General features: G+C 40.7%; 1 pseudogene; it reads left to right on the plus strand.

Annotated features, from left to right (window-relative positions):
* Positions 1-21,140: 21,140 nt before the first annotated feature.
* On the plus strand, positions 21,141-22,019 carry LOC100339428 (large ribosomal subunit protein bL9m pseudogene; annotated as a pseudogene).
* The last annotated feature ends 284 nt before the right edge of the window (positions 22,020-22,303 follow it).

Consider the following 22,303-nt stretch of genomic DNA (forward strand, 5'->3'; position numbering starts at 1 on the left):
CTTGTCTTTCCTTACTCTGCCAACTCCTGTACCACTCTCTTCCCCTCTACCAATACCTCAGCCAGCGGTTTGGCTGGGTAAGCTGATACGGCTTCATAATTGGAAGAGAAAGGTTCTTGTTTAATTTTAAGAATTAGCACCTCTTAGACAGAATGATCTACCTGCCTGTGTGCACACTCCCTCCCCGGTCAGTCTCCATCTCCAAAATGGCAGCTTTGGTAACTTCTGAACTGGCTTAGTCCTTTGTGGGGAACAGCATTAAGCTCAGGCAGGGAACACCTTGGCTTGCAGGTTTCAGGCATTCACAGCTTTTAAACGTCTCTCGCAGTCCCCATTTACGGTGTCAATGACATTTTTTTTTGAAAAGGTAAAATATCCTGGACATAGAACCAAATCTTCAGTTAGTTGTTCTCTCTACTGTTTCATCATTTCCCCAGTCAGGCCCCAGATTTTAATCAAAATGATCCGACCCATTTCCCTTTCTTCCTATCCCGTCCCTCCCACCTCTAAATAATACACCAGTAATAGCCAAAAACTACACTCAGGCTACGCTGTAAAAACGCAGAGTTAACACTGTCAGGAAGAAGGCTGTGGGTTGTGGAGATGCTCTCTGAAGACCCACAGTATCTTTTTGTTCTCCCACGCACCCAGTTCTGCAAGTTTAGTCCTTCATAGAAGGCCCTTGGCTTCTCTCAGCAAAGCACAGAACCGCCCCCTTTCCCTCCACTGGGGGCGGGGGGTGAACTACACAGCTTAGAACAGCTTGAAGCACTTGGGCTGCACAGGGCACAGAAACTGTACTGGCTCTTCGAAGGACATCTCAAGCCACCTCTATGGTGTCAAGACAAGAAGACCTTCTTCCCTCCTCACGTGAAACCCATAGTCGGATGGGACAGGGGCTGGTCCTCAAAAGACTTAATTCTTGTCATCTTTTTTGTCGTCGTCCCCCTCACTCCATCAAGGAGTTTTGACACAACCTAGCGGTATAAAGCAACAGCAAGTATCTACTATCTCTCACGCTTTGAGGGTCAGGAAATGAGTGGCTTGTCTAATTCTGGCTTCTGGCTCTCATGAGGTCGCAGTTAGGTGGCGGCTGGAGTTAGCTCCTCTCGAGGGTATTTTCACTCCTTTGTGATGGTGTGGCAGATTGAATACTGGTCCCCAGATATATCTGTGTCTTAATCCCTGGAATATGTGAATGCAATTTACAAGGTGAAAGCGTCTGCAGATGTGATTAAAGTTCTTAAAGTGAGGAGATCATCCTGGATTATCCAATTGGGCCCTAAATGTCATAATAGACATTCTTATAAAAGGGAGGCAGACAGGACATTGACATTAAAGAAGGCCCTGTGACCCTGAAGCGAGATGTGCTTTCAAGATGACTTTCAAGGGACCCCTGACAATGAATGAGGTTCAAGAAGCTGGAGAAAGTAAGATAACCAGTTTTTTCATATCAGATTCAGAGGAGCACAGCCTGGCTAACACCCTGATCTTTGCCCCGGTTAAACTCATTCCAGACTTCTGATCCGCTGCACGGTCAGATATTAAATCTGTGTCAGTTTTAGCCCCCACTCTGGCAGGAATTCTTACAGCAGTCACGGGAGATTATACAAATGGGAGGACTGGTGATTTAGACGTCTCGCCCTATTTCTAGGGAAGCTCTCCAAGTGCGTCTCCATGAAATCACATAGCTCAGGGCAGCCAGGGTTCTTATGGGCTCGGCTCAGATACGTAAAGGTCTATGTCCCAGAACAAGGGAGGGCCAGGTTGGAGTCTGTATTGCTTTTGTTGTGGTTGTTGTTCATTTGTTTGTTTACAAACTTTCCATAAAGACCACATCTCTACCTTTACTTATAAGCCTTGTAATTTCCTTCAGTATGGTTTTGTTTGGTGTTTTTCCTCTTTGATCAGAATCGTATCTACGCATATGATGTTTTTAACTGCATGTGAATGGCTGGACTTCATTTGCAGTTATTGATGAGAAATATAATTTAATTTTTCTTGTTGTCATTCTACTCAATAAATATGAAAGTGCTGATTTATTCATTTATTTATACTATTTACCAAAAAAACTCTGGATTTACACATTCTGCATTAATCCACTTTTCATTGCTTTAGCTAACATACCCAAGAGGAACTTCTTGTGAAAGAAAAGGGTTATTTCAGGTTACAGTCTGAAGGTTGCAGTCCATGATTGGGTGACTCCACAATCTGGCATCTGTGTAGACTGATCATGGCAGCTTGTGAAGTCATGATCACATGCTGTTCTGGGATGGAGAGAGAGAGAGTAGCTAGCAGAACTTGAACTAAAATAACCAAATCTTTCAGGAACACAGCCCTCTGAGGTTATATCCCCAATGCCCTAAATACCCTCCACCAGACACCTTTCAGATGCAATAGTTAAGTTAAGTCTCCACCCTTAATCCAACAACCATTGACATCTGCATGAGTTTTGGAGAGAAAAGTCCCACTGTATCCAAACACATTTTAATCTTTACAGTAATAATTAACTTCTTCTTTCCTTATGACATTGATTAAATCTTCATTGAAATACTGAATAGAAAAGGTGATAGAAGGCAACTATTTCTTTATTCTTTTAAAGAGTTATTTATTTATTTATTTGAAAGGCAGAGTTACAGAAAGAGAGACAGGCAGAGAGAGAGAGATCTTCCATGTGCTGGTTCACTCCCCAGCTGGCCACAATGGCTGGAGCTGTGCCGATCTGAAGCCAGGATCCAGGAGTTTCCTCCAGGTATCCCACGTGGGTGCAGAGGCCCAAGGACTTGGGCCATCTTCTACTGCTTTCGCAGGCCATAGCAGAGAGCTGGATTGGAAGTGGAGCAGGTGAGACTCGAACCGGTACCCACATAGGATGACAGCACTGCAGGCGGCAGCTTTACCCACTACACCACAGTGCCGACCCCATATTTCTTTTTTCTAACCTCAAAGAGAAAGTGTTCAGTGGCTCCTGGCTTCAGATCGGCCCAGTTCTGGCCATTGTGGCCATCTAGGGAGTGAACCATTAGAGGGAAGACTACCTCTCTCTCTGCCTCTCCTCTCTATAAATCTGCCTTTCAAATAAATATTTAAATAAATAAATAAGCAAGCAAAAACAAAAAATGAGAAAGTTCTCAATATTTCAATGTGAACCTGATGCTAAAATATTTGTAGACGAACATTGTCATATTGACGAAGTTACTGATATTTTTATAACTTTTATTTAATGAATATAAATTTCCAAAGTACGACTTATGGATTACAATGGCTTCCCCCCCATACCGTCTCACCCGCAACCCTCACCTTTCCCACTCCCTCTCCCCTTAAATTCACATCAAGATTCATTTTTGATTATCTTAATATACAGAAGATCAGCTTAGTATACATTAAGTAAAGATTTCAACAGTTTGCTCCCACACAGAAACATAAAGTGAAAAATAATCGATGATTTTTTGAATGATGATGAAATCAGATCAGACATATTGTCATGTTTAATCCCAGTGAGAGTCAAGTTGGGAATTGATAATTTCGTTCTTCCTTTTTTTTTTTTGTTTGTTTTACAGAAGATCAGTTTAGTATACATTAAGTAAAGATTTCAACCGTTTGCACCCCCATAGAAACACAAAGTGAAATATACTGTTTGAGTACTCGTTATAGCATTAAATCTCAATGTACAGCACACTAAGGACAGAGATCCTACATGAGGAGTAAGTGCACAGTGACTCCTGTTGTTGACTTAACAAATTGACACTCTTGTTTATGGCATCAGTAATCACCCTAGGCTCTTGTCATGAGCTGCAAAGGCTATGGAAGCCCCCTGAGTTCACTGACTCTGATCATATTTAGACAACATCGTAGTCAAAGTGGAAGTTCTCTCCTCCCTTCAGAGAAAGGTACCTCCTTCTTTGATGACCCATTCTTTCCACTGGGATCTCACTCGTGGAGATCTTTCATTTAGGTTTTTTTTTTTTTTCCCCCGGAATGTCTTGGCTTTCCATGCCTGAAATACTCTCATGGGCATTTCAGCCGGAACCACATGCCTTAAGGGCTGATTATGAGGCCAGAGTGCTGTTTAGGACATTTGCCATTCTATGGATCTGCTGTGTATCTCACTTCCCGTGTTGGATCATTCTCTCCCTTTTTGATTCTATCAGCTAGTATTTGCAGACACTATTCTTGTTTATGTGATCCCTTTGGTTCTTAGTCCTATCATTACAATCAATTGTGAACAGAAATTGATCACGGGACTAGTGAGATGGCATTGGTACATGCCACCTTGATGGGATTGAATTTGAATCCCCTGGTATGTTTCTAACTCTACCGTTTGAGGTAAGTCAGCTTGAGCATGTCCCGAAATTATTTCTGACTATTGAACTTTATTTTAAAATTCTGTGTCTATTAAAACAAAATGTATTTTCCCTCTATTTTGTTAATACAATGATTTGTACTGCTTGGTTTTAAATATCAACCCCATTTTATTCCTGGGGTAGAGTTGTTTAATCTTGTTGTATACAACATTTTTATATCAACACCAATATTTACTACTCCTCTGTTTAGGAATTCAACATTCGCAACAATATTGGTTTGAAATATTTCCTTGAAATTTCCTTCCATTGTTTACGTTTTAGAGTTAAGTTAACCTGCTAAAAAAGTTATAAACTACTCTATTTTACTGCTCTCTGAATTTGTATGCTGTACTCACTATCACATCATTTTTAGTTTTTTTTTTTTTATAAAGTAATTATTTATTTATTTATTTATTTTTTATCAGGCAGAGTGGACAGTGAGAGAGAGAGACAGAGAGAAAGGTCTTCCTTTGCCGTTGGTTCACCCTCCAATGGCCGCCGCGGCCGGCGCGCCGCGGCCGGCGCACCGCGCTGATCCGATGGCAGGAGCCAGGAGCCTGGTGCTTTTCCTAGTCTCCCAAGGGGTGCAGGGCCCAAGCACCTGGGCCATCCTCCACTGCACTCCCTGGCCACAGCAGAGAGCTGGCCTGGAAGAGGGGCAACCGGGACAGACTCCGGTGCCCCGACCGGGACTAGAACCCCGTGTGCCGGCGCCGCAAGGCGGAGGATTAGCCTAGTGAGCCGCGGCGCCGGCCCCATTTTTAGTTTTAAAGGTTGCATTCTTTTAGCAGATATTGGGTTTTTCATAATATCTATTTTTAAAAATTAATTATTCTGTTCAATTTGACTTGTAAATTTGTCATGAAATTAATTATTCATAATATTCTTTTTTATTTTCAGTGGCTGTAAACTCATTGTTTCATTTATTATTCTCAATATTTCTAATTTGAGTTTTCTGTTTTTTTCTGAATTACCCTTACTAAAAACACATCTATTTTCTATTTTTTTAGAAAGCTTTTATTTAATAAATATAAATTTCATAGGTACAGCTTTTGGAATATGGAGGCTCTTCCCCCCATACCCACCATCCAACCCCACTTCAGTCCCACCTGCTACTCCATCACCCATCCCATTCTTCATTAAGATTCATTTTTAGCCGGCGCCGTGGCTCAATAGGCTAATCCTCCACCTTGCGGCGCCGGCACACCGGGTTCTAGTCCCGGTCGGGGCGCCGGATTCTGTCCCGGTTGCCCCTCTTCCAGGCCAGCTCTCTGCTATGGCCAGGGAGTGCAGTGGAGGATGGCCCAGGTGCTTGGGCCCTGCACCCCATGGGAGACCAGGAAAAGCACCTGGATCCTGGCTCCTGCCATCGGATCAGCACGGTGCGCCGGCTGCAGCGGCGGCCATTGGAGGGTGAACCAACGGCAAAGGAAGACCTTTCTCTCTCTGTCTCTCTCTCTCACTGTCCACTCTGCCTGTCAAAAAAAAAAAAAAGATTCATTTTTAATTATCTTTATATACAGAAGATCAACTCTATACTAAGTAAAGATTTCAACAGTTTACACCCGCACAGATACACAAAGTATAAAGTACTGTTTGAGGACAAGTTTTACCGTTAATTCTCATAGTACAACTTATTAAGGACAGAGGTACTATATGGGGAGCAAGTACACAGTGATTCCTGTTGCTGATTTAACAATTGACACTCTTGGATTTCCTCTTTTGAAAAATGTCTATTGAGGTCCTTGGCCCATCTCTTAAGTGGGTTGTTTGTTTTGATGTTTTGGAGTTTCTTGATCTCTTTGTAGATTCTGGTTATTAACACTTTATCTGTTGCATAGTTTGCAAATATTTTCTTCCCATTCTGTCGGTTGTCTCTTCACTTCTCTGACTGTTTCGTTTGCAGTACAGAAACTTCTCAATTTGATGCAATCCCAATCCAAATGACCAACAGACACATGAAAAAATGTTCAGGATCACTAGCCATCAGGGAAATGCAAATCAAAACCACAATGAGGTTTCACCTCACCCCGGTGAGAATGGCTCACAGTCAGAAGTCTACCAACAACAGATGCTGGTGAGGATGTGGGGAAAAAGGGACACTAACCCACTGTTGGTGGGAATGCAAACTGGTAAAGCCACTATGGAAGTCAGTTTGGAGATTCCTCAGAAACCTGAATATAACCCTACCATCCAACCCAGCCATCCCACTCCTTGGAATTTACCCAAAGGAAATGAAATTGGCAAACAACAAAGCTGTCTGCAATTTAATGCTTATTGCAGCTCAATTCACAATGGCTAAGACCTGGAATCAACCCAAATGCCCATCAACAGTAGGCTGGATAAAGAAATTATGGGACATGTACTCTATAGAATACTATACAGCAGTCAAAAACAATGAAATCCGGTCATTTGCAACAAAATGGAGGAATCTGGAAAACATCATCCTGAGTGAATTAATCCAGTCCCAGAGGGACAAATATCATATGTCCTCCCTGATCGGTGACAATTAACCAAGCACCAAAAAGGAAACCTGTTGAAGTGAAATGGACACTAGGAGAAACAGTGACTTGATCAGCACTTGTCCTGACTGTCGAGGAACAATTTATTACTTTATCCCTTTTAGTATTTTTTTTTTGTTCTAGTTAATACTATTGGTTGAATTCTGTAATTAACACACAATTATTCTTAGGTGTTTAAATTTAACTGAAAAGTGATCCCTGTTAAATATAAGAGTGGGAATAAGAGAGGAAGGAGATGTACAATTTGGGGCATGCTCAATCGGACTTGCCCCAAATGGTGGAGTTAGAACTGTGCCAGGGGATTCCAATACAATCCTATCAAGATTGCATGCACCAATGCCATCTCACTAGTACAAGTGATCAATTTCAGTTCACAATTGATCACACTGATAGGTCTAAGAGTCAAAGGGATCACACAAACAAGACTAGTGTCTGCTAATACTAGCTGATAGAATTAAAAAGGAGAGAACGATCCAACATGGGAAGTGGGATACACAGCAGATTCATAGAATGGCAGATGTCCTAAACATCACTCTGGCTTCAGAATCAGCCCTTAAGGCATTCGGATCTGGCTGAAGAGCCCATGAGAGTATTTTAGGCATGGAAAGCCAAGACTCTCTGGCAAAAAAAAAAAAAAAAAAAAAAAAAAAAAAAAAAAAAAAAAAAAAAAAAACCTAAATGAAAGATCTCTGCGGGTGAGATCCCAGAGAAAGAACAGGGCCATCAAAGAAGGAGGTACCTTTCTCTGAAGGGAGGAGAGAACTTCCACTTTGACTATGACCTTGTCTGAATAAGGTCGAAGTCGGCGAACTCAAGAGGCTCCCATAGCCTTGGCAACTCATGACTAGGGCCTAGGGAGATTACTGACACCATAAACAAGAGTGTCAATTTGTTAAGTCAACAACAGGAGTCACTGTGTACTTACTCCTCATGTAGAATTTCTGTCCTTAATGTGTTGTTCAATAATAATTACTGCTATAACTAGTACTGAAACAGTATTTTACACTTTATGTTCTGTGTGGGTGCAAACTGATGAAATCTTTACTTAATATATACTAAATCGATCTTCTGTATATAAAGAGAATTGAAAATGAATCTTGATGTGAATGGAATGGGAGAGGAAGCAGAAGATGGGAGGGGTGTGGTGGGAGGGAAGTTATGGTGGGGAAAAGCCATTGTAATCCATAAACTGTACTTTGGAAATTTATATTTACCAAATAAAAGTTTAAAAAAAAACACTCTTATTTATGATGTCAGCGATCACCTGAGGCTCTTGTCATGAGCTGTCAAGGTTATGGAATGCTTTTGAGTCCACAAAGTCTGACATCATTTAGACAGAGCCATAATCAGAGTGGAAATTTTCTCCTCTCTTCAGAGAAAGGTACCTCCTTCTTTGATGGCCCCTTCCTTTCACCAGTATCTCACTCACAGAGATCTTTAGTGTAAGTCATTTTTTTTTTTTTTTGCCACAGTGCACATCTGTTTTCAAAATACAAACTTCTAACATTTTCTTTGGTCTGCTTTCTGTTTTAGCAAATTCTGCGTTTAGTTTTCCTGGTTTCTCTTATACTTTGACTGCATTGTATTTTCTTTTTATAATATTTTGAGATGAAATCGTAAAAAGAAAGACTCAATTTTCTTTCTAATATTGAATTTTTCTAATTATCTTTTTCTTAATAGTCCCTTGTTTGTTTTCTGAACATAGAACAAAGCTGAACATTCAAGGATTACAGTTCAGGGCCGGCGTCACGGCTCAATAGGCTAATCTTCCACCTAGCGGCACCAGCACAGCGGGTTCTAGTCCAGGTCGGGCACCAGATTCTTTCCCAGTTGCTCCTTTTCCAGGCCAGCTGTCTGCTGTGGCCCAGGAAGGCAGTGGCGGATGGCCCAAGTGCTTGGGCCCTGCATCCCATGGGAGACCAGGAGAAGCACCTGGCTCCTGGCTTCAGATCAGCGCGGTGTGCCAGCCGCAGAACGCCAGCCGTGGCGGCCATTGGAGGGTGAACCAATGGCAAAGGAAGACCTTTCTCTCTGTCTCTCTCACTATCCACTCTGCCTGTCAAAAAAAAAAAAAAAAAAAAAAAAAAAGGGGGGGGGGGATTACAGTCCAGGAAAATGGATCAAGATTTTCTTTATAGCTCAGTGTAGGGTTTATTTTGTGAATGTTACATGTGGACTCAAAATGAATGTGCACTCTACAATCATTATTTGTGACAGTCTATCAGAAGCAAAATTTTTAAAAATTTTCTGTCTATTTTTCAAATTTCTCATCTTAGCTAATATTCATTTCCTTGTTCTATCATTAATATAGATTAAATATTTCATTTCTCCTTTAAGTTGTATCAAGTTTTGCTTGGCATAATTTTGCTTTTGTTAATAAGATCATAAGAATTTATAATAGTTATATCTTCCTATCAACATTATCCTTTTGTTATTTTCAGTAATATTTTACTCTAAAAGTTTACTTTCTCCCATAAAATGACTACAGAATATTTTATCATTGCTTGCCTTCCTATTTTTCAGAAAATATTTATTTATTTGAAAGTCAAAGTTACAGATGGGAGGAAGTGTTTAATATTCCTTTCTATATATCCCCAATTCTTTCAGTCTTCATTTAATTCCACACTTCTATTTAGGGTCATTTTCCTTCAGCATGAAGAATTTTCTTCCTGATTTTTTATTATGCATGTCAGCTGGTGAAAAAATAAAAACTCAAAGTTCTTAACTGAATATATTTTTAACACATTTTGTTTCTGAATTTCAAAATTTTCTTACTGATAGTGGTCTTTCATTATTTCTGTCTTTTTTTTTTTTCTGTATGTTCCTGTTGGGTATAAAATATTGAAGAAGCCGCAGATAATCTTTTTCATGTATAATTATTCTTATTCTTAATTCTGTTAGGCAGATTATGTGAGGAACTAATCTCTTATTTGATGAGCAAGAAATTGGAGTCATTGCTGAGAAAAACTCAGGCTTTCTCTAAATTTTCCTTGTTCATTGGAAATTCTTCTTTCCCCAGTTTTTGCTTGCTCCTTCATGAACTTGCTGGTTCTCTATTATCACAAAATTGAAAGTTCAATTAGAAAAAGTATGACTATAAAGAGAACAGATTTTATGGGTTCCATAGATACAGTTCTAAGAAGACAGCCACACTTCCCTTACTCCCCTGCTTCCCTTCAATGCCCCTGCCTCCCTCCCTCCCTTCAGCAGTTTTTGCAAAGCCATGACTCTAACCCACTCTGTATTCACAGGCTAAGTTTGCCAGTAATCATAATATTCAATAAGCAAAAAGTAGCAAGACCACAGTTCCTCAGGAGTATAAACAAGGGCTAAAAATGACAACCATATCCCAAACTGGCCATTTCAATATTAGAAATGTTTTTTTTAAAGATCTATTTATTTAGTTGAAAGTCAGAGTTACTCAGAGAGAGAAGGAGAAGCAGAGAGAGGTCTTCCATCCGTTGGTTCACTCCCTGGTTGGCTGCAACGACCAGAGCTGTGCCCATCCAAAGCCAAGAGCCAGGTGCTTCTTCCTAGTCTCCCTCGTGGTTACAGGGGCCCAAGGACTTGGGCCATCCTCCACTGCCTTCCCAGGCCATAGCAGAGAGCTGGACTGGAAGTGGAGCATCCAGGTCTCGAACTGGTACCCAGATGGGATGCCAGCACTGCAGGCGGCGGCTTAACCCGCTATGCCACAGCACCGGCCCCTCAATCTTAAAAATTTTTAAATTAACTCTTTGAAGTTCTATTGTTCTGGGTTTAACACCTGGAAAATATCATCTTGGGAACAGGTTTCCCGCACCCCGAGACTACAGGAAATGTCACCGGGCCTTTCCGAGCTTGTGCCCTCCACGGGCATGCGTCTCCCAAGCTTTTGATTAACAGCCTGATGGTATTTATCTCTTACACCATGAAGATTTTATCCTTTGAAGGTTTTCAACTCAGTCCATCTGGCCCTGGATTTATATAAGTTGAAAATGTCTACAGAACACACCAATCATATATCTTGCAGGCACCCTTGCTTTAGAGGAACGTTTGTCTGCTTAACGCTGCAAAATTGAGGCAGATTTTATTTTTGCCTTTCTAACATAGTTCTCTCAACCTCTGCTATGCCTAGCCTTGAAAGAACAGAGGCAGTGTGATCGGGGCTTCCCTGTTATCCGATTTGTCCAGCAAGACTTGCTTGGTCTGAAAAGCTTTCAGAATTTCTCTTCTCCAGCATGATCTCTGTGCATATTGCAATTCTGATTCTCAGCAGATACTCAGAATGGCTAAGTGCCCTCCTGGAAGAACACAACCAGAAATTGCTATCTAGCTTCAGAATGAATTCTCCATCCTTGGAGTTTTATACCACCTACTTATTTTGATTCTAATGCTCTTGTATATCTTTGCAATGGACCCAGTAATGTTTAGTGGTTGCAAAAGGAGCATTTATTTGACATTGACCTGATGCATTCACCTTGAAGCAGAAGTCCAGAGTCAGTGTTATAAAAGTACTTCTCTCAGTACCTCATAGAATATAAAGGCAAAATTTTTGATGGATACAGAAATTTGAAAAAAAAAAACACAATTAACAAGATTCATCTTATTTACATATAGATAGCTTGGTCTGAACATGCAAAGAATATATGAACTTTTAAATTGCATACAGAACAATATACAAAACCAACAGTGTGCCTAGGTTTATAACCATATCCCAACAAATTTTAAAGGGTAAAATCAAATGGCATGGATATGTTAAGTGATCAGCATGGAATTACATTAAAAATCAAATAAAAATGTAACTAGAGTGAGGTGAAGAGGAGGGCCCAGGCTTGATAGAGGAAGTAGGTTTACTGCTAATTCCATTCCATTTTTTCTTGTGTCTCAGATTTCCTGGCTTCAATTTCCTTCTTCAAGTATATCAGAGTATGTATAGTAAGCTACTTATTGTCAGTGAGAGATCTCAGTTTATATTTATTGTAAAATGTCTTATATTGTTATCTTAGTTGATGATTTATCTTGGAATATAATTATAGCTTGATAATTTCTTTGACCAAATAAAAGATTTTACTGTTACTTGTGAAATTCTCCTGTTCACATAAAATATTCTTTGTGTTATTTTGCTCAGTCTGACACTTTTAGGCTCATCCTGTGGTGAAGCATGCTCTCTGGCTACTAGTTAGCCAGAGAGTTCATTGAGTTAGCCTTGAGTTCATTGAGGCAGAACATACTCAAATGCAACAAATTACATGAAGTAGATTTATTACTTGCAGGTAGGCAGCAAGGGAAATACCTTAGGATTCACTGCGAGCCATTCCTGAAGACTGAGAGAGCTGCCTGGGGTGGGTAGAGACCTGACTGTACAGATCTCACTTGTACCACAGATCAGGGAATCCGAAAGTCCTCCCTCTCCTGGTTACATAGCTGCTGTCACTTACCTCACTGGACTAAGGTACTGAAGGACTTCCTGCTCCAGGAGGGACTGGGAGAGTGCTCAGGGTGCTCTGGCCAGCCCCTCCCTTGTCTCAGGGGTTGCATTCCTAGCATACTCTATAGTTCTTGAGAACTACAAGCAAGAATGAAGGAAAATCCCGGCTGGTCTAAGGCCACTTGGAAAACTATACCGCCCTCAGTGCTCTGCAATGTACTATGGTGGGTAGAGTTGTGAACTGTGTTTTTGAGTCTCTGTATTCGTTGCTTTTACCAACTCTTACCTCTTCCCACTTTTCTCAAATTTCACTTTCTAAACATAATAGGGTTTAGATTTGTCTTTATCCTACAATCCTTGTCTTTTAATTATCTCTCTTATTTTGTGTCTCTAGGTTTCTTTTTTTTAATTTATTCAGATTAACATTTTAGTTTAGTTATAAATTGAATATTATTTATTTTTCAATGTTCTTTAACTTTATTTAGTTAGTTATTTTTAACCTAAATGCTGAGGAGGAAATTTTATTCTAAACTAGAACATGAAAAAAATGACAGAAATGCAAAAGGACATGATTAGCAATAGCGCCAAGTTCATGGCATACCAAAAGAGGATATGATAAATTCCCTGGAGATATAGAATTGGATATTTACTTAACCTCACCTTGCCTATCCAATATAAATAACTGTTGAGAAGAATTCAGTTTAAACCATATAGTTATAGAGATGAGATTCATTAGGTTCATAATTTCTAGCAATAAAAAGCCCAATGGATAAATATAATTAACAATATTAATATGATATTAGCTAAGTTAACAGTACTAGTATATTATGAGCTATCTCAACCCATGTGTTCGTTCTAAAATAGATCAAATGAAGTGAGCAAATTCTTTTCAGATTTTATCCGTGTGAATAAAAACTGCCATTCTCAGTCTGCAATACATTTTCTCTTCTGTTTATCTAAATACAATTTTCTGTGATTTGGGAAAAGTTTTTAATGTTTTTGTTTGATGAATTTCATCTATCTGAAGACAAATGAGGTTTGTATTGAGAAAGTGCTAGTATTTTTTTAACTGAAATATGGAGTTTGCTGAAGAAGGAAGATTCCTGACCTTCTTTAAAAAAGAAATTAAGGACATTTAATAGATATATTAAAAGCACATATATTCATGGGGTGCTATGTGATGTTTTGTTGCATTTATACATTGTGTACTATTCATTTGGTAAATATATCCTCTTGAGCATTTAACATTTTTTTATACTGAAAACATCTTCTAGGTTTTTTTTAATTATGGATAAATACTCAGAAATTAATATTAGCTGTCTTTACCTTACCATGCTTTAGGCCCTAGAACTTCTTACTCCTATCGAGCTATAACCTAGTAGGCACCTAATCCATTTCCCCCTACTTCCATCCCCAAACTCTGGTAACCACACTAATATCTCTAACTCCTGTGAAGTCATCTATTCATTCAAATTCTACACATAGGTGAGATCATGTGTAGACATTTGCCTTTCTGTATCTGAATTAGTTCACGTAACATAATAACCGCCGGTTCATTGCATGTTGCTACAAATAGCAACATGACTGAACGATATTCCATTTTGTAGATGTACTACTTTTTCTTTATCCATTCATAGGTCAATAGACACTAGGTTGTTTCTATTGGTTGGCTATTGTGAATAGTGCTGAAATAAACCCGAGAATGCAGATGTGTCTTCCATAGATGGATTTCATTTACCACGGATGTATACCTAGAAGTGGAATTACTACAACACATAACAGTTTTATTTTTAGCTTCTTGAGGAGCTTCTGTACTGCTTCTTACAATGCCTGTACTAGATTTCATTCCCACCAACAGGGTGAAAGGGTTCCCTTTCTCCACAAGTGTTGTCTTTTGTGTTTGTGACAATAGTCGATCTTTCTGAATAGAATGAGATAGCTCTTTGTGGTTTAGATTTGTATTTTCCCAGATGCTGAGCATTACTCCATTAAATTTTGAATTTCAACGATGACATTTAACTATAAATTTTTGTTTTATTTAGTGTCCCACACCCCTGCCTGGTAACAACAAGTGGAGTCATGGAATATTTGTCTTTTTGAGTGACTTATTTCACTTAGCATCATATCCTCAAGATTCATTCACACTGGAGTGTCACAGTTCTGTTCCTATATAAAGCTGCATTATATTTCACTGTATGCATATACCACATTTTCTTTATCTATCACCCACAGATAATTGAGTTCTTCCACCTCTTGACAATTATAAATAGTGCTGCTATGAACTTGGGTATGCATATACACACTCCTTATGCTTTCAGCCAGGGCTTCTTAGACTACTTAAGAAGTAAGACTATCTTTGAGGCTATGTTGGTGGTTGCAAACTCTCTGTGCAATGTTTTCTCACCTAACTCAGGCCAAATCTGATAAACTTGTTACATACTGTGCAGATTAATTTTTATCTTGTCCACCCTTTTTCTGAAGATGAAACTATCAAAAGTTTTAGATTCACATGGCCTTTAATTCCCACCAAAAGCAGTCTGAAAATTTTATCTTATGTGTGACAATACAGTAAACAAACTTGCTGTTTTTCCAAGTCTATAATCAACTCCTGGTGATGTGGGACTTCAGTACCTACCAACTCTCCATGTTTTAGTTTAGTTTTCTTTTGTTTCTTCTGCATCCAGGGAACCCTAATTTTTGTTTACCTCAGCTGTGCATTTGAGAGGGTATCTGATATTTTTAATTCATGTTTTCTAACACAATTTTTTTCTCTTTAAAGAATATTTGTTTATTTTAATGGCTGAGTGACAGAGAGAAAAGGAGAGAGGGAGAGAGGGAGAGAGAGAGGGAGAGAGGAAGGGAGAGAGGAAGAGAGAGAGAGAGATTTGTCTTCCATCTGCTGGTTCACTCCTGAAATGAACATAAATGCCAGGGCTGGTCCAGGACAAAGCCAGGAGCCTGGAGTTCCATCCTGGTCTCTCTTGTGGGTGGCAGTAGCTCAAGTATTTAGACTATCTTCTGCTGCCTTCCTGGGCGCATTAGGAGGGAACCAGATCTGAAGCGGAGCAGCTGGAACTCTTTTTTTTTTTTTTTTTTTTTTTTTTTTTTTTTTGGACAGGCAGAATGGACAGTGAGAGAGAGACAGAGAAAAAGGTCTTCCTTTACCGTTGGTTCTGGCGCCCCACGCTGATCAGAAGCCAGGAGCCAGGTGCTTCCCCTGGTCTCCCATGTGGGTGCAGGGCCCAAGGACCTGGGTCATCCTCCACTGCACACCCAGGCCACAGCAGAGAGCTGGACTGGAAGAGGGGCAGCTGGGACAGAATCCAGCGCCCCGACCGGGACTAGAACCCGGTGTGCCGGTGCTGCAGGTGGAGGATTAGCCTAGTGAGCCCCGGCGCCTGCCATAGCTGGAACTCTTAACAGGCATTCAGATATAGGATGCCAGCATTACAAGAAGCAGCTGCCCCCATGTCCGCCCCACAAATTTTTCTTAAGTTATGGATATTTCATATTAGTTGTCTCAGGGCTATGCATAAGCTAGTAATTTCTTTTTGCTGGATATGTTATTTGCTAGTCTCTCTAGATGGTTATTCCAGTTAGGAAATCTGTTTCAACTATATCTTAGTTAAACACTGGAAAGATAATTATGCTGCATGGAAAATTCAATATTTTATTTTTTAAACTTTACGTTTACTGAAACTTCAAAGTTTTAAAAGAATCTCCATTGACCACCAAACTCTCATAGACCAGTCTTCATGCTTTTTTTTTCCTGAATTCCAAGCCAACTATTCTTGGAATCTCACTCTTTTTATCAAAATATGGCACTAAGAAAGGATCTGATACCCTGATTAGAAATTTACACAATAGATACATCTATCAAAATACCGCATGGTAACCTATACACTTGTACAGTTTGTATGTATAAAATAAGAAGCAGAAGAAGGATAATATGAATAATTAATAGTAGACAACACAACAGCAGCTGTGAGTTATGTCTTTGTTCAAAATGTAGGATGAACAGATTCACCTTCCAATATTAGTGAGAAAGAGCCTTTTTCTGCTTTTAAATTCCTAGAATCTTAGTCCCACTCTCTGGCACATAAAGTGCTCTCCGACAGAATGCAGCCTTATTAGTACAGCCATAAACATTTATTGTTGTTATTCATCCGCCTGATTTCTTCCTTTGCCATCTGGAGATTTAACTCCAAAGCTTCAGCAGAAAGAAAATTGCTCTGTTTCCCTCTTGGATTCACCTTGAAGTAAGGGCTGCTCCCCGCAGGATCCCATCACACATCTGTGGATATGTGTGTGCTGTTCTGCAGCTGCACACCACATGCAGACCAGTCCTGGAACAGGGGTCTTCCTGGCCTTGTGGGGAGTGAACCAGAGAACGGAGGACCTTCCTCTCTGTTACTCCCTCTCAATGTCTGTAACTACCTCTAAGATAAATTAAAAAAATCTTTAAAAAATTGACTTTTCACATAAACCTTATACCTATAGCCTGCAGATAATCTCATCCAGTATTTTGAGTGTGCTGTTGTTTGGACTGAAATTCGTTACATGAGATCAGATGTGGATTTTCCTCTTATAACACTATGTTGGCACTCAGAAAGTTTTGGATTTGAGAGCACTTCTGGTTCAGATTTCAGATTAAGGATGCTCTGACTCAAGACTGTAAAATAAATGTGGCTTGGGTCTGGCACAGTGGCTTTGTGGTTTGCTATGCCAGCACCTCAATGGGCACATGTTTGAGATCTGGCTGCTGTACTTCCAATCCAGCTCCCACATAAGGTCCCCGGGGAACAATGGAACATGGCCCAAGTGACTCGGGCCCTGCACCCAGGTGGGAGACCCAGAAAAAGCTTCCGACCCTTGGCTTTGGCCTAGCCCTGCCCCAGTGATTTTGGTCATTTTGGGAGTGAACCAATGGATGGAAAGTTTCTCTCCTCTCTCTGTGCAAATAAATAAATCTAAAAAAAAAAAATGACTTGTTCAGTAGCAGAGAGCAGAGTTTCAGTAGGAAGTGTCTTTTTCCAGTCCTTCGTTATCTGTGTTGCCTTATGCTGACCTGTTAAGTTTTCTCTGCTGGCTTCCCAGAGAGGTACTTAACAAACTGCCTCTCTAGGCCGGCGCTGCGGCGCCAGCACACCGGGTTCTAGTCCCGGTCGGGGCGCTGGATTCTGTCCCGGTTGCCCCTCTTCCAGGCCAGCCCTCTGCTGTGGCCAGGGGAGTGCAGTGGAGGATGGCCCAGGTGCTTGGGCCCTGCACCCCATGGGAGACCAGGAAAAGCACCTGGCTCCTGGCTCCTGCCACTGGATCAGCACGGTGCACCGGCCGCGGCGGCCATTGGAGGGTGAACCAACTGCAAAGGAAGACCTTTCTCTCTGTCTCTCTCTCTCACTGTCCACTCTGCCTGTCAAAAAAAAAAAAAAAACAAAAAACAAAAACTGCCTCTCTATTTTCATTTAAAAATCCTTATATTCTGTGAAAGCCTTAAAAATATACATTCAAGAGACTGTTTTTGCTTGCAAAATATATAAACAGTACTATTTTAAAATCAGGCTTCGCCGGCGACGCGGCTCACTAGGCTAATCCTCTGCCTTGCGGCGCCGGCACACCGGGTTCTAGTCCCGGTCAGGGCGCCGGATTCTGTCCCGGTTGCCCCTCTTCCAGGCCAGCTCTCTGCTGTGGCCCAGGAGTGCAGTGGAGGATGGCCCAGGTGCTTGGGCCCTGCACCCCATGGGAAACCAGGATAAGTACCTGGCTTCTGCCATTGGATCAGCGCGGTGCGCGGGTCACAGCGCGCCAGCCGCGGCGGCCACTGGAGGGTGAACCAACGGCAAAGGAAGACCTTTCTCCCTGTCTCTCTCTCTCTCACACTGTCCACTCTGCCTGTCAAAAAAAAAAAAAAAAAAAATCAGGCTTCAAAAATGTGAATATTAAAATCAGCCCACTCACTCCTGTGTAGTTTTGATCTTTCAGCTGTTTTTTCCAGATAATTAAAACTGTTTTAGGAGTTTGTAACTATAAAGCAATTATCCAGCAGAATAGCAATTTTGGTAGCAGGATCCTGGACTGCTGCGATGATTTGAAGGTGAATGATTAAAACGTGCTATAATAAATATCTGGAAAAAAAGGCTGCTCAAGTAATAGATACATACAATCTCCTGAATCAGAACAATACAGAGACTTAATCTCTTAATGGAGAAAGAGATTTATGTTTCCTTAATGACAGATTAGTTGATGAGACATAGTGAGAAAAACATTGGCCTTCATTGTAGCTCTATGTTTATATGGTGAATGAATGGGTAGTATTATGACATATTCATTCTTTGGGGGGACATTTACACAGTTGATAGAGATTCTATTGCAATTTATAGCCATAGCAATCATTATGGAGACCAGGTAAACTCACCAACTTGCTAAAGTTTAGTCATTTTAAAGTCCAGTCTTAATCTTATTACAAATATTATCTATAATGTGTTAATAAGATAAATAAAGATGATTATTTTGATAAATTTTAGTTTGGAAGCTAAATATGTAGTACACCAATTCATTTATTCCCTCATTTATCTGGATAAAAAACATATCTCTATTGGATGCTGTATAGACAAATGCTTATTCTACATGACCATTAATTACTACTTTTGGAGACATAAAGCATGCTCTCTGACTTCAATAAGTATAGCTTTATACTAAAAAAAAAAAAGGCACAGCTAAGTCAGCTAACTATATTATACTACCCTACTGGTGAGGCAAGTCTTTGACTCTGATAACAATCTTGTTGACACCCCTTATGTAATCCAGATAAATATGAACATACCCAATTCAACTCTACTTCCACAACTCTTGCAGTATAGCCCCAGTCTGTCAAAGTATACCAGTTCCAGAAAAAAAATCACCAAAGGAAGCAAAACTCTCTCAGCATGAGGGTATTTTAATTAATGCTATAAGTCAAAAAATCATGACTGAATGAAAAAGTAAATGACTAGGAGTTACCTAGTTGGACTTTCAAAATTTTATTTAATAATGTGATGAACATTATTCTGTCTAAAATTTGAGACATTAAAGTGCAATATACCCATGCATAATTAAAAGACCAATTTGTTTTACTTTTGAAGGCAACTCTTGAGTAGGGAATTATAATGAAAGTGCAGTTCCAGCAACATAATGGATTCTGATAAGGTAAATCTTTCATGATATTTCTAGTAAGGCAATTTATTAATGGACAAATTCACCATGTTTATAATACAAATGATCATTTCTACAGTGCCAAATGGAACAACAGTATCACTGTTTGTGGTGCAATCAATTGTGGTTTTCTAATAATAAACTGTATTATTTTAATCTATGGAATCTTATGTGCCAAAGAGCACTCAATCCGAAGAAGAGCTTATTGGCACTCTGTTGTCTTGCTGTACTAAGACGGGGGTGGAAATATTCTGATCCCAAGAGACATACTTCCCAAGCTTTGTGCATAGTGTGATTGATTCATGGTTATGGAGTTGATTTGAGCAAAAATGAATTAATTTAAAGGTAAAAGGAAAAGATGTTTCTTTCCTATCTTGGGTATTTTTATCACCAAGATCATGGTGAGAACAAGTAAGTGCTTTTGACATACATATCCATTAACGGGTCAAGATAGACCAGAGAGGCCCGTCTCTACTCATCAGGAGAGTTGAAATGCTTTCTTTTTTGTTTTTTCGTTACAAGCATTTAAAGCTTAATGATTTAAAGTCAGATACTTAAGAGTGAAAGTTACTTCTCCAGTGCATGTTCATACTTATTTAGTGGTTTCTAAATCTGTGCTTGTAAACAAAATCATTCTTAGTCCTTTGACAACTGCTATTTGTCCTGTAGGAAAATTACTCCCTAAGGAGATGCAAATTGTTTGGTGGTACTTGATGGCTTTGTAGTAATTACAATACTATCAGATAGCTCAGAATTAAGATAAGCCTTGGCATCCAAATTCCATATGGTTGATTCTAAAATAAGATGCTTAGGCAGGCAGAAGACTAAATGACATGCATTGAATAAGTAAAATCCTGGGCCAAGTTCCTCTTAAACCTGGGGCTATCACAAGTTATATCTGAGATCAAACAAAGGTCAGTTGACTACTTCAAACATTTATTAAATAGTTGAACATGTTGTAATTTTAAGGCAGGGCAGGTCATAACATTAATTGATACAGTTACTATTACACAGTTAGTATAGCTTATAACCATGCCAATTATAATTTGTTGTTGGATATGACAGGAGGAAGTATAAATTAAACACCTTTTAGTTCTCTCTATATAATAAATGGTGGAAACCATAATACTAAACCAGTCTTTGTCTACACATACCCTCATGGACAGAGACCATTGATCCCTATGTACACGACTATCATTTTTATTTTATAAGAAATATTCCATACATAATGCGTTGTTGGCTTTCAGTTCAATGTTAGTGAGTCAAATGTACATTTGTATCAAATAAGATGTCTTTAAACATAAACCCACACAAACAAGATTATATATTGGTGAGTTCTATGTTTTGAAAATTCATGTGGAATTTTCATTGATGTAGTATTAAGTTATGAGGCTGGGGCTCATGCTGTGGCATAGCAGATAAAGCTTCTGCTACTCCGCTTCTGATCCAGCTCCCTGTTGATATGCCTTGGAAGGCAGCTGAGGGTGGCCCGGATGCTTGGGCCCTCGCCCTCTCCCTCTCCCCCTCCCCCTCCCCCTCCCCTCCCCCTCCCTTCTCTTTCCACCACACTCTTTCAAATAAATCTTAAAAAAATAAATAAAGATGGAGCCTTTGAGGGTGCCATTAAGCCATGCTTTCTACCCTCAGAAGTATCTTCCGGCTCGCGGTGCCAGGGAGCATGGCAGCGGCCAAGGTCGCGGGCCCCAGCAGGGCTCTGCTGAGGGCAGGCGGCGAGCGGCTGCTGGCGAGAGGCGTGCAGGAGCTGCTCCAGCCGCCGCTTGAGAGGGCCCCTTCCGGCCCGAAGCGCGACTTCAGCCTTTCTCACAGTCGGGGCACGGTCATCGTGGAGCTTTGGTGGAAGGTGCAGCTGGCCGGCGAAGAAGGCCGGAAGCCGCGCCTACACCGGCGGCATCGTGTCTACAAGCTGGTGGAGGACACGAAGCACCGGCCTAAGGAGGACCTGGAGCTCATCCTCACGCAGTCTGTGGAGGACCTTGGAGTCCCGGGCAATCTGATCTCCGTGAAGAAATCTGTGGGCCTCAACCGACTCCTCCCCCGGGACTGGCTGTGTATGCCTCTCCTGAAAACAAGAAACTGAAGAGGAGAAATTGCTAAGACAGGAAGGAAAATTAGAGAAGATCCAGACCAAGGCAGGTGAGGCGACAGTGAAGTTCCTGAGGAGCTGTCACCTGGAGGTGGGGATGAAGAACAACGTCAAATGGGAGCTGAACTCGGAAATAGTTGCCCGCCACTTCCTGAAGAACCTTGGTGTTGTGGTCGCCCCACATGCAGTAAAGTTACCCGAAGAACCTATCACACGGTGGGGCGAGTACTGGTGTGAGGTGACGGTAAATGGGCTTGACACTGTGAGAGCGCCTATGTCTGTGGTGAACTTTGAGAAGCCCAAGACCAAAAGATATAAGTACTGGTGAGCCCAGCAAGCTGCCAAGAGCCTGGCCCCCACCAGCAACCAGACGTGAACCTGTTCTTCCTCCAAGGCAACAAGGCCAAATCTGAGGAGCAGTGCAACAAAAATGGGCCAGCACCCTGATCTCACTCCTAACTCTGACCAGATGTGCAATTCAAGAGAAAATACGGAGACATCAGACTCAACCACGTGCACATAGTGAGTGCTCCGTATTTGCCGTTGCTGGAGGTGGGTGTTAGTCAACTGCACGGAGCAGCTCAGATCCTGTTCTTCCTCCTTTGGAGTTTACTGGAACAAATGGAAGAGTTAGCCGTTGTCACTGCTACTTGGCTCAGTTATCGTCATCCAAATGAGCATTTGTACCTCAAGCAGAAATAAAGAGATGTGTTCTTTAAAAAAAAAAAAAAAG

The sequence above is a fragment of the Oryctolagus cuniculus genome, chromosome 9, assembly GCF_051225735.1.
Source record: "Oryctolagus cuniculus isolate XC-2025 breed Fujian yellow rabbit chromosome 9, ASM5122573v1, whole genome shotgun sequence".
NCBI lineage: Eukaryota > Metazoa > Chordata > Mammalia > Lagomorpha > Leporidae > Oryctolagus > Oryctolagus cuniculus.